We start from the raw sequence: 15288 nt of genomic DNA, 5'->3' as shown, positions 1-15288 counted from the left end.
TCCGTGATATTACAAAGCGTTCGGTGCCTTACCGAGGCTCTAGGAGGAATGTAGATGGAAGCAATGCAAAGGTCTTTGCCTTTGATTAGAACTTGACAAGCGACAATTCCAATGCCTGGTGTCGAAGGGAGGTTAATTCGGTTGAAAGAATAGCGCTTTTTAATCCCCAAAAGTACTCCTCCGTAAGGGTTTTCTCGATCCAGACGAATTATATTAAAGTCGTGGAAGTTGATATTTATATCGGAAGTTAACCAAGTTTCACATGCGAACACATCACATTTTAAACTGTTTAGTAAACATTTGAAGGAATCGATTTTCGGGAGGATACTTCTGCAATTCCACTGTAGGACAGTGATCGAATCAGTTACCTCGTTTGATGACATAGCCATCGTAGGATACGATCGCTGCAAGGAGGGTCCATTTAGCAGTCAACTGCTTCAAAAATGGGAGAAAATGTATCAGAATGCTTTTAAGAGGATCAGTAACATTGAAAGTTGTCAAAATCATGTCTGTTTGAAAAAGGGTACACTTGGGGTTTCTAGTGTCTCTGAAAGTGGTGGATACTCTTTGTTAGAATTAAGATGTTCAAGTCCTGGAGCAATTTACTTCGGCATTAGGGCAGCGCTTCCGTTGAAATTATTAGACGTTGTTGGCGCACTCTCAGAGGAGCACATCTTGGGACCCTTACGAGGTAGTCTAGGGGAGGCAAGATTTTTCCTCTTCCTGGACTCCCCCGGGTTAACGAGAGATGTTCCCTCCTGAGGATCATCAGATTCTTGCTCAACGTTAGCCAAATCAGCAAAGGGATTTTCGGACAGGACAGATCGCGAAGCATTCTTTAGCATTTCTGCATAAAAGCACCTTGAACGTTCCTTAAGGGAGCGCTTAATTTTATCCCGGCGCTGCTTGTACACAGGGCAAGATTTAAGAGCATGCGAATGGCCCCCGCAGCAAATACACTTCTCAGTTTCTTTGCCGCAAAAGTCATCCTCATGCTCCCCCTCGCATTTGCCGCATCATTTCTTATTTCCATAATATGTGGCTGTGTGGCCCAACTGATTGCAATTGCTGCAGCTCATGACTTGCGGTACAAACAGGCGAACTGGTAGGCGAACCTTGTCAAGGAGGATGTAGTTGGGAAGAGAAGACCCGGCGAATGTCACCCGAAGCGAGCCTGATAGAGTAGGTAGTCTTACCTCCCTCGGTGTTTGCGGTATACAATTGTTTGCATTCCAAGATCTTAATCTGTTCAAGTGAGGGATTCTTAAAGCAGCCAACCCCGTGCTCCAACAGTTCTTCGATTAACCGGTTTCTCTCCGGTCCGAAAATATACCACCCATGGCCCAGAAGAACCTTCTGGGTACTGCTTTATACGGGGAGCAATGCGAGTGTTAGGGGGATCAGGGACTTCCATGATTACATCAGATGGTATTTCGCCCTCGGCCATTTAAGCACGAGGGCAGAGCGTTATATAAACGGGAATGTGTCTTATTATTTGATTACAAGGTAGAGAAAAAGTAGGGAAAAGGAAAGAAAGCAAATGAGGAAAAAAATCAAGCAAAAATTATCTGCAAACAACGTTGATTGTTCCGCAGCAGCGAAAACAATGTACTGGATTTACTGCCGGCACCAGCAGAACCGCAGCTAGCGAACGAACAAAGGATGACCTTCACTCGCTGAAATTTACACACCGAACACCACTGTGAAATATAACGATCCGTTCCGTTCAATGGTTGGGAGACGTATGAAGATAGTATCCTGCTAGCGGTTTGGTTCTTATCAATATTATATTGAAAATTAAAAAAAAAGAATCAACTCCGAGAATCTGACAAGACATCTTTTGACTACTGCCTCCAAGGATAACCATCGAGTGACAGATGGATGGAGCATTTTTAGAGGTTTTAGTTCTAATATTTCCTGAATCATATCGAACTCGTTTGCTCTTTTCGGACTGTTTGATACATAGCTATATATATCCCATAGAAGGTGCTCGAGATAGCCAGGCAGTTTTTCGCAGGCGTAGCTAGCACATAGCGCTAGCGAATGGCAAGTGCATTTGATGATTACTAAATCAGGACAATCGGTTTTCAGCAGCCGTTTCACAGAGTTTGACCCACCCATCATCACAGCTGCACCATCAGACGCAAAACCTTTTAATCGATTTTTGTAAGGAATGTCGTTCTTACGGTATTACTCAATGATAGCGTTGTAAATAGTTTTGTGATCAGCAGCTCCAAGCGATACGGCTGCGTAAAACACATTGCGTACTTCACAGTCAACTTTTCCGTCCACGTTGCAAATCCTTACCACCATTGCCAACGTTTTTGTGACTTTGATATCCACGATCAAAGAGAAACTACGCTACATTTTCCTCACCAGTTCGTCATGTTGCTCTTCTGCTAACACTCTACCAACAATTGCATAATTGCTTTTGTGAAAGTGAATATGGTAACTTGTGTGAAAGAGTGCGTAAACATCAATCGGTTAAATCGTGTGAAATACTTTACTTTTCGTCAAAAACTTTTTGTGGGCGCCTATTGCTAATCGAAATATCATAGTGTGTAGTCATACAGACTATTATTGTTCTGTGATTTTCAGATTTCATTTCGCTGCGGCTGGCTTTATAAGCTTTCCCGCAGTGGAACACGCAGTGTTATATTGTTCTTTGGTATTGTCCCGCTTCTCCAACTGTAGTTTAATATGCCTATAATGAGCGGCCTGTGTGCAAAGTGTACGAGCACGGTGAGTCTCGCCGAAGGCCTTGTTGTATGTCTTTTTTGCGGTGATAAATATCCGGGTTAACAAAGGCCATGGTAAATTGGGTAGCTGATAATGCAAGTCTTTGCTACAAGTGCGCGAAGTGTTTATCAGATCAGTCTTCTGGTGTGCAGGATGTCAGTTCGATATCCATTGAGTTGAATAAGAAGATGGAACAATTCGCTTCCATTTCTGAGTCTCTCACTGATGCCCGAAAAAAACATCGATGCACAGATAAACATCGCAGTAGAAAACGGAATAGAAAAACTGATCAGGTCTTTCAACAACTCTCTCGAGAGTAAATTGGCTAGCTTGGAAAACAGCGTTGCCAAAAAGTTGGAAGATTTGAAAAGTTGTTTAAATGAAAATGTTAAGCGTGAAATTGAATTAGTTGGAATGAACAGAAAGAGGAATTTTAGTAATAGGAAGGTTCATTCTGAATCTGACGGGTATCCCAGTAGAAAACGAAAAATTTTGACGAATAAAGAAGATGAACCGATGTTAATTGAAATAGACGATGATGGAAATAATGACGAGGTTTTTGATAAAAATAGTAGAATTACTTACGCGAATGTTTTGTCGGGAGCTACTGGGACGAATAAAATTAGAACTAGAAGTCAAACGAAACGTAAGGCTGGCCCGGTCATTGTAATTAAACCAGACGAGCCGTTGCAATCGAGTGACGACACGAGGAATGAATTAAAAAATGCACAAAATTAGCAACTTTAAAAACGGTAAAGATGGCTCGATTATTTTGGTGTGTGCAACTCGGGATAATATTGAATCGGTGAAAGAAAACATTATAAGCAATCTGGGTGAAAAAGTATAATGCTGTTATACCGATACCCGGTAAACCGAAGTTGAAAATAATGGGGATGAGTGATCGATACTCTGAGGAAGTTTTCGTTGACTTATTAAAGAATCAGAATGAGGGCATTCAGGTCGATTATGTTAAAGTTGTTGCCAATTTTGAAAATCCACGCTTCAAATATAACAAATACAATGTTATAATTGAAGTTGATAAGAACACTTATAGCGGCCTGATGTCAGCCCGTACGGTGAACATTGGTTGGGATAGGTGTTCTGTTTTAGAGGCCTTTAACGTGCTGCGCTGCTTCAACTGTGGAGAATTTGGTCATAAGAGTACGGGATGCGTTAATAAAGAAACATGCTCCAGATGTAATGGAGCACATAGAACATCTGATTGCTCGTCAACTGATTTTAAATGTGTAAATTGTATAAAAAAGAATAGTGAACGCAAAATGAATTTGGACTTAAACCATGCGGCATTTAGTAAGCAGTGTTCAGTATATCGGAGACTGCTAGAATCGAAAAAAGCAACGTTTTGTTGAGTGAATAGCAACTAACAAACGGGAGGCTGTCTGAAATATTATGTTTAAATATAGCTGGGTTGTCTACAAACTTTGTTGCAATGCGACATCTTGTAGAAAACAAACGTCCATTGTTGGTTTTTCTATCAGAAACACATATTGTTAATGCTGATGCGTTTGATCACTATAGCATTCCGGGTTATAAAGTTGCTTTTTGCCTATCTCATTCCAGACATACCGGTGGAGTTGCTATTTACGCCAAAGAATCGATTAAATTCAACGTTCGGTTAAACGAAGCAGTTGATAATAATTGGTTCTTGGGTATATCAGTTGAAAGAGGCATGCAGATGGGAAACTTTGCAGTAGTATACCATTCTCCTAGCTCTAGCGATCGACGATTTTTAGAAATTTTAGAAAACTGGTGGGAGAATTTCGTTGATTTAAGCAAACTTAATGTAATTTCGGGCGATTTCAACATTGATGGGCTCAACGATCAAAATTCGAATCAGTTGAAGCAGTTGGCTGAGTTTTTCAATTTCAAGCAAACGGTTAGTGAGTTTACAAGAATTTCCAGACACAGTAGAACATTGATAGATCACGTGTATTCCAATTTTGATGGGGTTTATTCGTATGTAGAGGCCGATTGTAAAATTTCAGATCATGAGACAATTTCAATTTTGCTGGAGAGTGAACCAAACCGTGAGGAGGATAAAGTTAAAATTAAGTGCTGGAAAAGATATTCGAAACAAGCCATGTCTCAACTGGTTTAGAGAAGCCTGGATTTTACGGAATTGAATGGAAATTTGGATAACAAGGCAGCTGTTAACTAATGTGTTAAAAGAGTGTACAAATAGTTTAGTTTCTTAAAAGTATGTTAATTTAAATAACTCGAACAGCTGGTACTCTTTAGATCTTTTGCGCTTGAAACGTAAAAGGGATAAAAAGTACAAGAAATTTTGCAGAACTAATAGTGAACGTCTTTGGAATGGGTACACACACGCGCGAAATATTTATTCACGAGCTTTGAAAAAGACCAAATGTGAGTACATTCAAAGGAACATCGATCAACATCAAAACAACAGCAAAGAGTTATGGAAAATCCTAAAGAATTTAATTAAACCTAAACCTAGTTCCTCGCAGTCCATAACTTTTAACGGGGTAGAAGAACAATCTGAGCAAATAATAGCTGAAAAATTGAACAGTTATTTCGTTAACAGTGTGCAACTGATCAATCAAAGTATTGAGCTGGTCAGTGAACCTGCGGAAATAACACAGCCGATTAATATTAACTGTAGATTTGATGGATTTCACCCAATCACTTTTGAACAATTGAAAGATATTTGTTTTACTTTGGGAAAATCGGCTGGTATCGATAATGAAAACGCAAAAGTGATACAGGATTGCTTTCATGTCATCGGGCAGAATCTGCTGGACCTTGTAAATGAATCGCTACAAACTGGGCACGTGCCGACAGTTTGGAAGGAATCACTTGTGATTCCTATTCCCAAAGTTACTGGGACGGATAAAGCCGAAGAGTACCGCCCCATTAACATGTTGCACACATTAGAGAAAATTTTAGAACTTGTTGTTAAGGGCCAGCTGATGAGTTATTTGAATAATAATAATTTGCTAATTCTAGAGCAATCGGGATATCGAGAGGGACACTCTTGCGAAACCGCTTTGAATCTAGTGTTAGCAAAATGGAACGAGAAAATCGAGGTTAAAGAGTCTATTTTTGCTGTATTTTTGGATCTGAAACGCGCTTTTGAGACAATTTCGAGACCGTTACTTTTGAAAACTTTAGAGCGATTTGGTGTCGGAGGGATAGCACATAAGTGGTTTGAACATTATTTATGATGATGATGATGATGATGATGATGATGGTCCCACCTCATACCCCCACAAAGGTGTGAGCTGAACGAGTTATCTAGAAGATAATTAATATTTTAAATCATGACAAGACCAGTTAACAAAAAAAACGGACTGGTTCAATTTACAGACATAGCCTTTCCTTCAAAAGAACGTAACCAGATATATTTCGAATATTCCATCAACAACCAGGGTCCATCAAGAAAATTTCCATTCCGGGAAGATACTTGATAGAATCGGGAATTGAACCCAATAGCTTCCATTTCTGATAATTCTCTGTAAGACTCCTCCCGCCTGACCAAGACATCGGTACTACCACCTGCTAAGGTGAGAAGTGACGAGCCTAGTGGCAGTGCAGAGTCTAATCGAGTTATATCATCCACATCAGGCCCCTTTATTGAAAGTTGCGTACCACTAACCCAAGGCAACCCAGGGATATTCCTTTCCGGGAATACCCTGGATTGATCAGGAATTGAACCCGATATCTTGTTTTATCAGAAGAAATCACCAAGCCCCCCACTCAACGAACCAACTCCGTTATTGCCGCTATGGCAGCAATAACCGAGATTAACTCTATTGTCGAGCAAAGCCAGCAAAGCAACTCCATCATCAAATCAGACCCTGATCACAACAAAAGTCTAAAAGCTTCAATTCAACCCGATGAGCTCTTAGTACTGGTCACCATGTTCGATTTCAAGTTAGTCTCTATCTGTTTATCGCGCGCGTGGCTCAGACTTCTGTAGACATCTCATTATTTTTAAAAACTATAATAAACAATTAACAAAAATCCATCATCATCATAGCGAATATAATAACTTAGTGTAACTAAATGCAAATAATAGAAGAGAAAAAAAAAATACAATCTTCGTGGTATTACATAGTTATTCAAATAACTCCAAAATATGAAAATTCAACAAATCTGTCTACAAAGCAGATTTTACGTGTGAAATACATAGTGTTTTGAACTCCGCTAATGTTGCCGCACGTTTAATATGTCTAGGCATCGAATTGAAAAAACTTATTCCTTTGTACAACAAGGAGTTCTGTGATCTACTAAATAAAAAGTTAGGTGTTCTTGCATCAGACGCGTTTCTAGTGTTGTACCTATGCACATCACTTCCTCTTTCAATTCGATCACACAAATATCGAGGTAGCATTCCATTAATAATTTTAAAAATGAACACCATTGTTAAGTAATAAATTCTTTGCTTCACAGAGAGCCATTGTAATGCGCTTAGCATGAAACTAGAGGAAGTGTATCTGTTACATTTTAAAATTAATCGCATGATTCTATTTTGCAATCGCTGTAACCTCAATATTTGTGTTTGATTGGCAAGAAACAAAATGGACGGGCAGAAGTCAATATGTGGTGAAACAATAGATTTATATAATAAAATTTTACTACTAATTGTTAAATCATTTTTCAGACGACACAATATACCATACTTTTTAGCAATCTTTTTGATGACATTGTCGATGTGAGACTTAAAGGTTAACTTATCATCAATGATTATTCCAAGATATTTTAATTCACTAACGCGATCAATAGTCTCACCATTTATTTTAACGTTAACGTCAGGCCTAGTATTAGCCGAAGAGATAATCATATATTTAGTTTTAGCAACATTTAACTTTAATTGTTTAAATTTTAACCAACGAGCAAGGGAATGCAAATCTTCGTTCAAATGCGCCACGGCTTCATCTATATCCTTAGCTGCAATGAACAGAACAGTGTCGTCAGCAAACAAATTTAGGTCACAAAATCGTAAAACTCGCCTAATGTCATTTATATACATAATAAATAAAATAGGACCCAAGACACTACCTTGCGGCACTCCAAGAGGATTGTCGAGAGGACTAGATACAAAATCGTTAAAACTAGTTTTCTGAGTTCTATCACATAGATAGTTTTCAAACCACTTATGTGCTATCCCTCCGATACCAAATCGCTCTAAAGTTTTCAAAAGTAAAGGTCTCGAAATTGTCTCAAAAGCGCGTTTCAGATCCAAAAATACAGCAAATATAGTCTCTTTAACCTCGATTTTCTCTTTCCATTTTGCTAACACTAGATTCAAAGCGGTTTCGCAAGAGTGTCCCTCTCGGTATCCCGATTGCTCCGGAATTAGCAAATTATTATTATTCAAATAACTCATCAGCTGGCCCTTAACAACAAGTTCTAAAATTTTCTCTAATGTGTGCAACATGTTAATGGGGCGGTACTCTTCGGCTTTATCCGTCCCAGTAACTTTGGGAATAGGAATCACAAGTGACTCCTTCCAAACTGTCGGCACGTGCCCAGTTTGTAGCGATTCATTTACAAGATCCAGCAGATCGTGTCCGATGACATGAAAGCAATCCTGTATCACTTTTGCATTGACATTATCGATACCAGCCGATTTTCCCAAAGAAAAACAAATATCTTTCAATTGTTCAAAAGTGATTGGGTGAAATCCGTCAAATCTACAGTTAGTATTAATCGGCTGTGTTATTTCCACAGGTTCACTGACCAGCTCAATACTTTGATTGATCAGTTGGACACTGTTAACGAAATAACTGTTCAATTTTTCAGCTATTATTTGTTCAGATTGTTCTTCTATCCCGTTAAAAGTTATGGACTGCGAGGAACTACGTTTAGGTTTAATTAAATTCTTTAGGATTTTCCATAACTCTTTGCTGTTGTTTTGATGTTGATCGATCTTCCTTTGAATATATTCACATTTGGTCTTCTTCAAGGCCCGTGAATAAATATTTCGCGCGTGTGTGTACCCATTCCAAAGACGTTCACTATTAGTTCTGCAACATTTCTTGTACTTTTTATCCCTTTTACGTTTAAGACGCAAAAGATCTAAAGAGTACCAGCTGTTCGATTTATTTGAATTAACAAACTTTTGAGAAACTAAACTATTTGTACACTCTTTTAACACGTTAGTTAGAACAGCTGCCTTGTTATCCAAATTTCCATTCAATTCCGTAAAATCCATGCTTCTCGAAACCAGTTGAGACATAGCTTGTTTCGAATATCTTTTCCAGCACTTGATTTTAACTTTATCCTCTTCATGGTTAGGTTCATTCTCCAGTAAAATTGAAATTGTCTCATGGTCTGAAATTTTACAATCGGCCTCTACATACGAATGAACCCCATCAAAATTGGAATACACGTGATCTATCAATGTTCTACTGTGTCTGGAAATTCTTGTAAACTCACTAACCGTTTGCTTGAAATTGAAAAACTCTGCCAACTGCTTCAACTGATTCGAATTTTGATCATTGAGCCAATCAATATTGAAATCGCCCGAAATTACATTAAGTTTACTTAAGTCAACGAAATTCTCCCACCAGTTTTCTAAAATTTCTAAAAACCGTCGATCGCTTGAACTAGGAGAATGGTATACTACTGCAAAATTTCCCATCTGCATGCCTCTTTCAACTGATATACCCAAGAACCAATTATTATCAACTGCTTCGTTTAACCGAACGTTGAATTTAATCGATTCTTTGGCGTAAATAGCAACTCCACCGGTATGTCTGGAATGAGATAGGCAAAAAGCAACTTTATAACCCGGAATGCTATACTGATCAAATGCATCAGCATCAACAATATGTGTTTCTGATATTAAAACCAACAATGGACGTTTGTTTTCTACAAGATGTCGCATTGCGACAAAGTTTGTAGATAACCCAGCTATATTTAAATACAATGTTTCAGACAACCTCTCGTTTGTTAGTTGCTATTCACTTGACCAAACGTTGCTTTTTTTCAATTCTAGCAGTCTCCGATATACTGAACACTGCTTACTAAATGCCGCATGATTTACGTCCAAATTCATTTTACGTTCATTATTCTTTTTAATACAATTAACGCATTTAAAATCCGTTGACGAGCATTCAGATGTTCTATGTGCTCCATTACATCTGGAGCATGTTTCTTTATTCACGCATCCCGTGCTCTTATGACCATATTCTCCACAGTTGAAGCAGCGCAGCACGTTAAAGGCCTCAAAAACAGAACACCTATCCCAACCAATGTTTACCGCACGGGCTGACATCAGGCTGCTATAAGTGTCCTTATCAACTTCAATTATAACATTGTATTTGTTATATTTGAAGCGTGGATTTTGGAAATTGGCAACAACTTTAACATATTCAAACGGAATACCCTCATTCTGACTCTTCAATAAGTCAATGAAGACTTCTTCAGAGTATCGATCACTCATCCCCATTATTTTTATCTTCGGTTTACCGGGTATCGGTATAACAGCATTATACTTTTCACCCAGATTGCTTACAATGTTTTCTTTCACCGACTCAATATTATCCCGAGTTGCACACTCCACAATAATCGAGCCATCTTTACCGTTTTTAAAGTTGCTAATTTTGTGCACCTTTGGATCTAATTTATTTTTTAATTCATTCCTCGTGTCGTCACTCGATTGCAACGGCTCGACTGGTTTAATCACAATGACCGGGCGAGCCTTACGTTTCGTTTGACTTCTAGTTCTAATTTTATTCGTCCCTGTAGCTCCCGATAAAACATTCGCATAAGTAATTCTACTATTTTTATCAAAAACCTCGTCATTATTTCCATCATCGTCTATTTCAATTAACATCGGTTCATCTTCTTTATTCGTCAAAATTTTTCGTTTTCTACTGGGATTCCCGTCCGATTCAGAATGAACCTTCGTATTACTAAAATTCCTCTTTCTGTTCATTCCAACTAATTCAATTTCACGCTTAACATTTTCATTAAAACAACTTTTAAAATCTTCCAACTTTTTGGCAACACTGTTTTCCAAGCCAGCCAATTTACTCGAGAGAGAGTTGTTGAAAGACCTGATCAGTTTTTCTATTCCGTTTTCTACTGCGATGTTTATCTGTGCATCGATGTTTTTTCGGGCATCAGTGAGAGATTCAGAAATGGAAGCGAATTGTTCCATTTTCTTATCCAACTCAATGATTATCGAACTGACATCCCGCACACCAGAAGACTGGGTTGATAAACATTTTGCACATTTGTAGCAAAGACTTGCATTATCAGCCACCCAATTTACCATGGCCTTTGTTAACCCGGAACATTTTTGATGGTATTTATCGCCGCAAAAAAGGCATAGTACAAGACCTTCGGCGAGACTCACCGTGCCCGTACACTTTGCACACAGGCCACTCATTATAGGCAAATTAAACAACAGCTGGAGAAGCGGGACAAAACAAAAAAATATAACACTGCGTCACCTCGCTGCTGGGAAACGTACAAAGCCAGCCGATGCAGCGAAATGAAATCCGAAAATCACAGAACAATAATAGTCTGTATGACTACACACTATACTTATCTGAATGATATTCCGATTAGCGATTAGCGCCCACAAAGTTTTCAACGAAAAGCAAAGTATTTCTCACAAATTTAAGCGATTGCTTCCTGCACTATGTACACACAAGTTACCATATTCACTTTCACAAAAGCATGTGATAGAACTCAGAAAACTAGTTTTTCTACGATTTTGTATCTAGTCCTCTCGGCAATCCTCTTGGAGTGCCGCAAGGTAGTGTCTTAGGTCCTATTTTATTTATTATGTATATAAATGACATGAGGCGAGTTTTACGATTTTGTGACTTAAATTTGTTTGCTGACGACACTGTTCTGTTCATTGCAGCTAAGGATATAGATGAAGCCGTGGCGCATTTGAACGAAGATTTGCATTCCCTTGCTCGTTGGTTAAAATTTAAACAATTAAAGTTAAATGTTGCTAAAACTAAATATATGATCATCTCTTCGGCTAGGCCTGACGTTAACGTTGAAATAAATGGTGAGACTATTGATCGCGTTAGTGAATTTAAATATCTTGGAATAATCATTGATGACAAGTTAACCTTTAAGTCTCACATCGACAATGTCAACAAAAAGATTGCTAAAAAGTATGGTATATTGTGTCGTCTGAAAAATGATTTAACAACTAGTAGTAAAATTTTATTATATAAATCTATTGTTTCACCACATATTGACTTCTGCCCATCCATTTTGTTTCTTGCCAATCAAACACAAATATTGAGGTTACAGCGATTGCAAAATAGAATCATGCGATTAATTTTAAAATGTAACAGATACACTTCCTCTAGTTTCGTGGTAAGCGCATTACAATGGCTCTCTGTGAAGCAAAGAATTTATTACTTAACAATGGTGTTCATTTTTAAAATTATTAATGGAATGCTGCCTCGATATTTGTGTGATCGAATTGAAAGAGGAAGTGATGTGCATAGGTACAACACTAGAAACGCGTCGGATGCAAGAACACCAAACTTTTTATTTAGTAGATCACAGAACTCCTTGTTTTACAAAGGAATAAGTTTTTTCAATTCGATGCCTAGGCATATTAAACGTGCAGCAACATTAGCGGAGTTCAAAACACTATGTATTTCACACGTAAAATCTGCTTTGTAGACAGATTTTTTGAATTTTTATATTTTGGAGTTATTTGAATAACTATGTAATACCACGAAGATTGTATTTTTTTTCTCTTCTATTATTTGCATTTAGTCACACTAAGTTATTATATTCGCTATGATGATGATGGATTTTTGGTACTTATTTATTAAAGTTATTAAAAAATAATGAGATGTCTACAAAAGTATGAGCCACGCGCGCGCTAAGCAGATAGAGACTAACTTGAAATCGAACATGGTGACCAGCACTAAAAGCTCATCAGGTTGAATCGAAGCTTTTAGACTTTTGTTGTAATCAGGGTCTGATTTGATGATGGAGTTGTGTTGACTTTGCTCGACAATAGAGTTAATTTCGGTTATTGCTGCGATAGTGGTAATAACGGAGTTAGCTCGTTGAGAATGGGGCTTGATGACTCCTTCTGATAATTACTAGATATCGGGTTCAATTCCTGATCAATCAAGGATGTTCTCGGATAGGAGTATCCCTTGATTGCCTTGGGTTAATGGTAGGAAACTTTCAATAAAGGGGTCTGATGTGGATGATATAACTCGACCGGTCTCTGCACTGCCACTAGGCTCGTCACTGCTCACCTTAGGGGCCGTACACAAATGACGTAGCTTTTTTCGGCGATTTTTGACCCCTCCCTCCCCCATCGTAGCATTTGGTCACAAAATTCTAACCTCCCCCTCGTAAATAACGTAGCATTTACCTACCCCCTACCCCTTGTCCCATGCAAAGCGTTTTTCAATTATTTTAAATACATGTCCTTTCAGAATGTTTGACAACTTTTATCAGCATTTTCATTATAACAGCAAAAAAAACGCGTGCAAAAAAGCCCATTTCATGACAAATATAGTGTTGATAGTTTTGTTTTGAATTTTATATGTCAAGGTGAGCATGAAGAAAAGTGCTCTCAGTTCACAATCCTGCAGCTGCCAATGATTCTAAGAAGCATACGTTCATTCAAATTACTAAATTTTGTTTGGTTGAATCCGAAGTGAAAATTTAATGCAGCTTCCAAACTAAGTCTACTAGTTAGAAACATTAGCTAACTAATGTAGCAAGTTAAATAAGCATACAAAATCTTTTCGTATTTTTGCGAACTTGTAATTCCGCGAATCGTAAAATTTATCTCATGAAAAACCGCATCAAAAGTAACTTGTTTGAATTTAAATTTATTTCTCTTGAAAAAGGAGGATCATTAAATTGTTTTCTCTAAACAATGGGTTTTAAACTTAATGCTACGTCGCGTAACTTCTGACCCTACCCTCCCCCTCGTCACACTTCGTCACAAATTTGGTATACCCTCCCTACCCCCCAAAATGCTACGTCATTTATGCATGACCCCTTAGCAGGTGGTAGTACCGATGTCTTGGTCAGGCGGGAGGAGTCTTACAGAGAATTATCGGAAATGGAAGCTATTGGGTTCAATTCCCGATTCTATCAAGTATCTTCCCGGAATGGAAATTTTCTTGATGGACCCTGGTTGATGGCGGAATATTCGAAATGTATCTGGTTACGTTCTTTTGAAGGAAAGGCTATGTCTGCAAATTGAACCAGTCCGTTTCTTTTTGTTAACTGGTTTTGTTATGGATCAAAATATTAATTATCTCTTAGATAAATCGTTCAGCTCACACCTTTGTGGGGGTATGAGGTGGGACCATCATCATCAACAATAGCGGTTGTCTTCGTCCTTCCAAGCTTCAGTTTAGCCAATACCTTGGAATTAGGGTCAATGGTTCGAAGAACTTCTGTCAGTTTTTCGATAGAGTTGAAAGCGATGTTATTTTCGACTGCCCAAGAAGCAGTTTTTAATTCTGCTTGCGTTGCCACAATTTCGTCAGAATCTTGAAAATTCATGAAACCATCCAGGGTGATATCATCGTGTTACAATACTACTTTTGAAGCCGACTCAATGTGGCGCTTAGTAGTAAGGTGCTTTTTCAAATTTGATTTCTCATCTCTCTTGATGCAAAGCTTATCGAGACATACTTTGCACCATGCAAAGGAATCATCTTTCTCGTATCTTACAAAGCATTGATACTCTTACTTAAGGGTCCATTCATTTTTATATTTTTGAATTTTTTCTGTGCCAGTTCTTAGTTTTTGGTGAGCCGGTCCAGAATCTTCGTTATCAGCGTTAAACTCGTCTGTGTCACTAAGTATCTCCGCATCGAATTGCTTTGCATTTTCCTCAGTATGCGAGGCGAATGGCCCATCATGCTGTTCACTCGGCTTCGAAATGTTCTTTACTAGAAAACATCAAAATATAATAATAATATCACTACAAACGTATCCAATTTACATTTTTCACCAGTTTGCCTTCTGGCAAAATAGTCAGTCAATGTTGTTTTGTGCGACATCACTTCACGTTTGTGGCTGTTCGGCTATCTATGGGAGCTGTCCATCAATGTCAGCTTCTTTCTCCGAACAGCCTAGATAAGCCGTGTAGTGTCGGTAGTGGTTGTTTCAACCGGCTAAGAATTACACTACGGACTACCGGTGGTAACACCAAACAGGGAACCCCAATTCCATAGTGTCATGCGACCAGTGCTATGGGTAAAATTGTTGAGGGGGTTTAAAATATTCTCAATGGCGAACGGAGCCTGGGAAGAGCCGGGCGAACTCCCCAGTAACTGGCTGTGGTCCACTAGGAGGTTGATAACTCTATTATCTTTCTCCGGACAAAACCAGCCTAGAGGCCGCGTGGCATCCGGCGGGTTGAATTATGTCAGTTTTGGAAATAACTGTCAAATTCATTCCCAAAGGTGGCCGCGTCACTTATGAGGAGGCAAAGAGCTTTAGACCGATCAGTCTGACCTCCTTCCTTCTCAAATAAGTGGAACGTTTAATCGACCACTACATTCGGGATGGTAGCTTGGGCGAGCACCCGCT

General features: G+C 38.6%; 1 pseudogene; it reads right to left on the bottom strand.

Moving 5' to 3' along the window:
• The window catches only part of LOC131675840 (uncharacterized), a 69557-nt pseudogene extending 55149 nt beyond the window's left edge, over positions 1–14408 (bottom strand).
• Between the last annotated feature and the right edge of the window lie 880 nt (positions 14409–15288).

The sequence above is a fragment of the Topomyia yanbarensis genome, chromosome 1 (assembly GCF_030247195.1).
Source record: "Topomyia yanbarensis strain Yona2022 chromosome 1, ASM3024719v1, whole genome shotgun sequence".
Classification (NCBI taxonomy): Eukaryota; Metazoa; Arthropoda; class Insecta; order Diptera; family Culicidae; genus Topomyia; species Topomyia yanbarensis.
Note: the sequence above shows the minus strand (reverse complement) of the source record. Positions and strands in the feature narration are given on the sequence as shown.